At 41.5% G+C, this 8,022-nt stretch overlaps 1 pseudogene; it reads left to right on the top strand.

The window, feature by feature from the left end:
- The first annotated feature begins 4,783 nt into the window (after positions 1–4,783).
- Positions 4,784–6,127, top strand: LOC119529726 (annotated as a pseudogene).
- The last annotated feature ends 1,895 nt before the right edge of the window (positions 6,128–8,022 follow it).

The following is an 8,022-nucleotide window of genomic DNA, read 5'->3' as shown; positions in this document are numbered from 1 at the left end:
GAGGCGTCTCCTCAGCCAATTAATTGGAGGAGCCAGAACTGAGGATTTCAGAAGTCAGAAAGAATTTCTGCCTCTCCTCCAGCCAGTCAGCTTCCCCTGGAGAATTCAACTTCATCTTTATCAGAGTTTCCAGCTTGTGGGCTTCCCTCAGGAATTCAGACTTGCCCTGTCATGCGTGCATCTGTTTCTCTGGAGAACCCTGACTAATACAGGTTGTGTGTTAGGCTAAAGAAGAGGAACTGGACACGTGCCGAGACACAGAGTGAAAAATGGGATAGCCAGAGATAAGGCAATACACAGGTGAGTTTAAGGACAGAATAGGAATTAATTACACAAACCTGGCCCATCTAACACCTTATTCCATATGCATCCCATCTTAATTGCACTTCAAGAAACTAGGAGCATAGTTTTAGTAAATTCAGTTTTCTTCTGTATATTAAGGAAATATGCTTATGGACACAATAGAAAAAAATCTAAATTTGGGATACTTTTAAATTAAATTTATGATTAAGATAAAAACTAACTAAAACTCGTTTGTTATATTTGCCAGGAATTAAATTATGTTCTAATAGTAAATGCATTTAATTTAAACAATGCTTGTTTAATGATTACTTGTAATAATAAGGATCTTTTTTTTTTAAGACAGAAAATATTAAAAGATACATAATTAAATCCATTTAGGTAAAATTTCTTATGGCTAAAACCTAGTTACTTGAAAAATAAAATTATAACTCTTTGCACCCAATATTAGATACCTAAATTGCATGGGTGAAAAAAAACTTTATTGAACTTACATAGTTAACTGGAAGTTATAAAGTGGTGGGAAATAACAGAGGCAATAATCTGATCATTATGTTTCATTTTGGGGGCATTAAGAGGGAGGGACATATAGTTTATTCTATTTTTACTAAGACCTTCTGAAAGCAAGCTAATGTCAACCAGCCTGTACACTAATTCAGTTTATGAAACAAAATCCAGAGTAGTATATTATTATTAACAGAAATCAATAACAAAAAGAGAGAGATTTTCTGTCGCTATATCAACATCTGCCTGAAAGTTTAAGCTGTCCAACTTGAAGCTATTTTTAAGTATAACGAAATTACGAGAAAATTTTGGAATTTAGGGTGGGTATCATGTGACCTAAACATGCATAAATTGGTAACTTACTTCTTCCTCCATTTGAGGATTAATCCAAGCTAAGTGAAATATTTTATGAGACATGAGGTTTAAGCCTCCAATCAACAAATATTAAAGTCCTACTGTGATTGTTAAGTGCATGTGTCAACTTGACTACATTATCATGAGTTGTTTGGTGAAGCAAGCACTTGCCTGATTATTACTGTGAGAATATTTCATAGATTTAAATCATGAGTGCATTCATCTTATTCATTCATTCATTCATTCATTGCATTCCTACTGAGCGCCTATTATTATCCAGGCCAGATAACAGTATATCTTGTTGAAACTCCTCAGGTCCTCTTTAAGACTCATACAGCCTAAAAATACTCTCATCCCAAAACTGCCAGTGGATGTTCTTATTGGAAAGCCTGGAAAGGGGCAGACCCTGGAAAAGAAAATGAGGAATTCATAGGTGAGCTAAAATACTTAAGGCAATGTTTCCCTTCTCTTTGGTTGGATTGCAACTAAGACTCCAGATGTGTATTTCCAATCAAGTACTTTCAACTGTATTTCCAATCAAGGGAATCCATGGAGAGAAACCAGGAGCTTGCCAGAGAGATCACCCAGAGGCTAGCCCAGGAAGGAGCACTTGAGCTAGGAGAAAGATATCCTGTCAGGGATTTCATGACAATGGTTCCACTCAGAGACTCTGAGAGCAACCACATCAGGTTAGTTACCTTTCTGAATCTGTCTAAAAATCTTATTAAAAGTTAGAGTCACCTTTTCTCTATTACCTGGGGAAAACCTTGATGGAAAGGGCTACGCTTAGGTAAGAGCACTAACGGGAAGGCAGTGGCCACCCCTCCTCCCTCTACCCTTGTCATCTATCTCCCGAGCATTTAATTAAGGCCAGTGTGGTAGTAGAGACAGGGACAAAGCAGTGGTCTTGTACTACAGGAAGTGATAAATACAGGCAAGTTCCTTTCCAGGAGATGGCAGTTAGGAGACATAGGGCAAAAAAATCTCTGTGAAAAATACTGGATAAAAGACAGAAAGTGACCCAGAACACCAGTTCCAGTGATACACCAGCTGGACCAAGTCTACTAAATCCACAGGGACCGTACACTTGGTGAAACCAGGAGTCTGTGTTCTGAAATGAGTGAGTGAGCCTGCTGGATAACCGGCAGCCATGCTGCAGTCTGGGGAAATTGGGGGATGGTGTTTGGAGTTGGACTAGTTTTAAAAACTCAAAAGTGGCTGCGGATATAGCAGCAAGAACCACACAGCGAAGTGCAGCAGGAACTGCATCCCTATGACCTGCGGGCATGCCTCAATATCTGGCATGGACAATAGCCTTTCACGCACCTGCTGCTAATTGTCTTGGAGCTAGGAAGGCGAGGTTAGCAAAAAGGGGGAAATAACCATGCCACATACAGCCATCTTCCCAGTGGGCTGGGAATGCTCCTGCCTGGCACTGATGCAGCAGCCCAGAGCTGCGCCAAACAACCCAGCATTATGGGAACTGTTTCTAGCAACATGCACACATGCCATAATATCTGGCTAGGATGATAGCCTTTCATGCACCCGCAGCCAGTTGTCCCAGAGCTAGGAAGTTTGAGGTGTGTGTAACGGGAGAAATTGACATGCCCCATAAAGCCATACTTTCAGCAGGCTGGGAATGCCCCCACCTGGCCCTGTGGCCCAGAACTTCCCTTGGGGGATGGTGCTCACTTGTGATGTAGCACAGTCTTCCCTCAGCAGAGGCCTTAGGAGGGCACGGCTTGGAAGAGGGACCCTCTCAGAAGTCCCAGCGACCATATGCTAATACCAAGGACTTGTGGGTCAGCGGCAGAGACAAACTGTGGCAAGACTGAACTGAAGGTTTAGAGTCTTGCAACAGCTTTAAATCTCTAGGAACACCTGGGAGGTTTGATTACTAAAGCTGCCATCTCTCCCTAACTGCTCAGACACCCACCCCACATTGAGGGCAGGCAGCACCAACTACATATGCAAACTTGGTGCACCAATTGGGCTCCACAAGATTCAGACCCTCACACACCACAAAGACAAAGTTGGGGAGAACTGACTTGAGGGGAATAGGTGGCTTGCAGATGCCACATGCTGATTAGTTAGAGAAAGTGTACTCCACAAAGCTGTAGATCTGACAAATTAGAGATAAGAGTTTGAATAAGTCTGTATATCCTAAAAGAACCCTATCAAGTTAAGCAAATGCTAAGAGGCCAAAACAACAGAAAATTTTAAAACATATGAAGAAACCAGATGATATGGATAACCCAAACCCAAACACCCAAATCAAAAGATCAGATGAGACACAGTACTTGGAGCAATTAATCAAAGAACTAAAGACAAACAATTAGAGCATGGCACAGGATATAAAGGACATGAAGACCCTAGAAGAGCACAAAGAAGAAATTGCAAAAGTAAATAAAAAAATAGATGATCTTATTGAAATAAAAGAAACTGTTGACCAAATTTAAAAGATTCTGGATACTCACAGTACAAGACTAGAGGAAGCTGAACAGCAAATCAGTGACCTCAAAGACAGAACAGAAAGTGAAAGAACAAAAGAAAGAATGGGGAAAAAAATCCAAAAATTGAAATGGACCTCAGAGATATGATAGATAAAATAAAACATCCAAATATAAGGCTTACTGGTGTTCCAGAAGGGGAAGAGAAGGGTAAAGGTCTAGGAAGAGTATTCAAAGAAATTCTTGGGTAAAACTTCCCAAACCTTCTAAACAACATAAATACACAAATCATAAATGCCCAGCAAACACCAAAATAGAATAAATCCACATAAACCCACTCCAAGACATATTCTGACCAGATTGTCAAATACTGAAGAGAAGGAGCAAGTTCTGAAAGCAGGAAGAGAAAAGCAATTTGCCACTTACAAAGGAAATAGCATAAGACAAATTAGTGACTACTCAGTGGCCACCATGGAGGCAAGAAGGCAGTGGCATGAATATTTAAAATTCTGAGAGAAATGTCAACCAAGAAGACTTTATCCAGCAAAGCTCTCCTTCAAATTTGAGAGAGAGCTTAAATTTTTCACAGACAAACAAATGCTGAGAGAATTTGGTAAGCGACTTGAAATACTAAAGAAAGACCTACCAACAGAGAAACAAAAAAAAGGAGAGAGATACAGAGAAAGGTTCAGTACTAAAGAGATTCAGTATGGGTACATTAAAGGACATTGAGAGAGAGGGAAAAAAATATATCTGACAAGCATAAACCAAAGGATAGGATGGCTGATTCAAGAAATGCCTTCACAGTAATAGCGTTGAATGTAAATGTTGAATGTAAACTCCCCAATTAAAAGATATAGATTGGAAGAATGGATAAAAATATATGAACCATCAATATCTTGCGTACAAGAGACTCATCTGAGACACAGGGACACAAAGAAATTGAAAGTGAAAGGATGGAAAAAAATATTTCATGCAAGCTACAGCCAAAAGAAAGCAGGAGTAGCAATATTAATCTGAGATAAAATAGACTTTAAATACAAGGATGATATGAGAGACAAAGAAGGCCGCTACATACTCATAAAAGGGCAATTCAACAAGAAGAAATAATAATCATAAATGTTTATGCACCCGGTGGTCTCTCACATGGAGGTGCGGGAGTCTGACCTATAGAAATGATTCCCAAGGCCTACAAAGTAGACCTGGGCCTTGGGGTCCCAAAGAAAAAGAAGAAGAAAGTGGTCAAAGAACCAGAGACTCAATATTCAATTTTAAAAGATGACAATTATTTCACTGAGGTTTCTCCAAGAAAAGCCACATCCCCCTTGAAGAATGTCCAGGGGCAGGTCCCCAAGATACCTATTGTGAAGAAGAGGAAGAAAAAAAAGGACCACAGCACCCTCATCACCAAGGACCACCTAGAACCTGGGACCACATTGCAGGCCAAGTGGTCAGAGAAGTCGCCCAGCTCCAGGCAGCAGGTTCTGAGTCCCTCCAAGTTCCTCCACACGGAGAAGAAAAAGAAGAGGAAGACCTTGTTGACTCTGGCCATGGCCCCCAGCTTGGGGAGGGAGACATCCCCAGGACACAGACAAAGTGAGGAGGTAACCGGAGTTGGCAAGAAGCTCAAAAATCACAAGAAGGAGAAAAATGCTCAGTGCACTGCAGCCTTCCCAGCTCAGAACTCTCTGCATGGGCTCCACAGGGAGGCTTGGGGAGGAGCAGGAGGCCTCAGGGCATAAACAGAGGCGGGGAGCTCCAGGGAGCACAGTATCAAGCTGAAGAAAAATAAAACCCACCAGGAGAGAGACACTGTCCCCGGCCACCCTGAGGGCTCAAGATCCATGAAGAGCAGCCCTACAAAAGGAAGTAAAAAGAAACTAGTTAAAGTTGAGGCTCCAGAATACATCCTGATAGGAGATGGTCCTAGGGTCCCTATGGAGAAGAAGAAGAAGTCCAAGAAACTGGCAGAGCAGCCAAGCCTTGAGGAGCTGGCTCTGAATAGAAAGAAAAAGAAGACAATGAAAGAGAATGAGGTCATGGGAGAACCTCATGATGAGGAACCAGACCCAGACTTTGGAGGTGGTTTTGGAAAGGAAAGGCAACATGAATGAGGTGCACATAGACCAGATGAGGCAGAAGACTTTGCAAGAAGAGATTGACCATGAGTTGGGCAAAACAGAAGCTTCTGAAACCAGGATATGGGCAGGAACCCAATTTGGCCAGCAGGATACTGCTGGTTTAGAAAATGAGCAATAGAAACTGAAATTTCTTAAACTCATGGGTGGCTTTAAAAACCTGTCCCCTTTAGTCAGCCACCCCCCGAGCAGGATGGGAAGGCCCATCATGGCCCTCAGCAAGAAGGCAGTGGACACCCTGCAGCAGAACCTGCAACAAGACTACGACTGGGCCATGAGCTGGAAATACAATGAGGCAGTGGCCTTGGCTTCTCCACTGCTCCCAACAAAATCTTTTATATTGACAGGAATGCTGCCATGTCCATCAAGTATGAAGATTAAACTCCAGTATCTTGTTTAGAAAACCTGCCAAAATGGCTTTTATTATTCATTTATGCAGATGAAAGTCATATGCCAATTGTCTCAAATCAAACTGCTGTGAAGATGCAGAAAACTCTCTTGATGTACTTGGAGGAAATGGGTTGGGAGCAGCTCATGTTTCGGGATCCAAGACAACATCTCAGTGAGTAAAACTACTGTTTCTACTCTAAACATTCCATCCCTCTTTGGAGACATCAGGGTGTGTAAAATAATAGGAGCTAACACTTACTGAATGTTTAGTATTTGCCAGGCACTGCTAAGTGTTTTCCTCACATTATAGTATGGTCATAATTCTATGAAATAGGTGCTATTATTACTCCCATCTCATAGATGAGGAGACTGAGGTTCAGGGAGGAAGTAATATAATTGCCCAGGCTCACCCACAGGCCCTAAGTCACCATCCAATACTGAGACATCCCCTCTAGGGAGTTTTATCCAGATACTTGGAATGAAAATATCTTTTGGTTTAAGAAATTGAAGCTTTATTGCATGTGCAAATCTCAATCAGGAAGTGGGATGAATGATTAAAAGGGATTAGGAAGCTCCCTTCCATCTCCTCTGGATTGGGATAGCTGCTGCTTGTGAAATGTCACCAAGCAGATGTGGCCAAGCTTCCTGTGCTGCTGGGAAGTGCTTTAGACAAGTCTTGCCATTTCCAGCTGCCTGCCTCAGATCCGAAGTGCTGGGCTCAGACTTAATATTTCTGTGCTTTAAGGGGATACTGAGCAAAGCATTTTCGAGAGAAATGAACCACTGGCAGATTCCCAGGTACATGTTTTATTTGGTCTTTTGTGATCACAATGAAGCACAGGTGACTTCTGTGGTAGAGGAAGGTAAGAAGTCACAGGTGCAGGGTGATGACACAGGAAGTTGCCTCATTAGCTGTGGGGACAAGTCCTGTTGCTCCCACGCATGGGCTCTGTCGCAGGCCTTGCAGAGTTCCAAGTATAATAGCCTAAATGACACATGACTACCTTCTTTCTGACCACCTAGCATTCATTCTGCGTACCCAAACACAGGCTCTCCTTGGGTCAGTTTTGCATCACCTGGTGTGAACAACCCTACAGACATCCCAGCTTTGGTCTAAGCAGTCAGGAAATTCAGTCTCACAGGACAGAATTCCTTAGGTGGGACACCGATTGAGCAGTTCACCAAGGAAATATTTTCTTCTTCCCTGCTCCATCATCCTCAGTGTTGGCATCATCATGCCAGTGGAAGTATGGCTGTAGCATTTGGAGGCAGCATGTCAAAATCAGAAGATGCCAGAAGAAGAGGAAAACCTTATCAAGTTGGCCAGAAAAGCTATTTATTCTTGGCTCTAAACTATTGAGTAAAAAGATGGGTTTATTTAAAAAAAAATGTTTATGCACCCAATCAAGTTACCCCAAAATACATGGGACAACCACCGGCAAAACTAAAGGATACAATTGATGTTTCCACAATAATTGTGGGAGACTTCAACACGTCACTCTCTCCTATAGATAGATACATCAGACAGAAGACCACTAAGGAAATTGAAATCCTAAACAATCAGAAAAATGAATTTGATTTAATATATAGAACATTACATCCCAAATCACAAGGATACACATGCTTCTCTAGTGCTCACAGAACTTTCTGAGAATAGATTATATGCTGGGATGTAAAACAAGCCTCAATAAATTTAAAAAATTGAAATTATTCAAAGAACATGCTCTGACCGCAGAGGAATACAATTAGAAGTCAATAACCATCAAAGACTTAGAAAATTCACAAATACCCAGAGGTTAAACAACACACTCCTATACAATTAGTGGGTTAAAGAAAAAATAGCAAGAGAAATTGCTAAATATATAGAGATGATTGAAAATGAGAAC

Source organism: Choloepus didactylus, chromosome 3, assembly GCF_015220235.1.
Source record: "Choloepus didactylus isolate mChoDid1 chromosome 3, mChoDid1.pri, whole genome shotgun sequence".
NCBI lineage: Eukaryota > Metazoa > Chordata > Mammalia > Pilosa > Megalonychidae > Choloepus > Choloepus didactylus.
The sequence above is the reverse complement of the archived record's forward strand: the minus strand, read 5'-3'. Positions and strand labels throughout refer to the sequence as shown.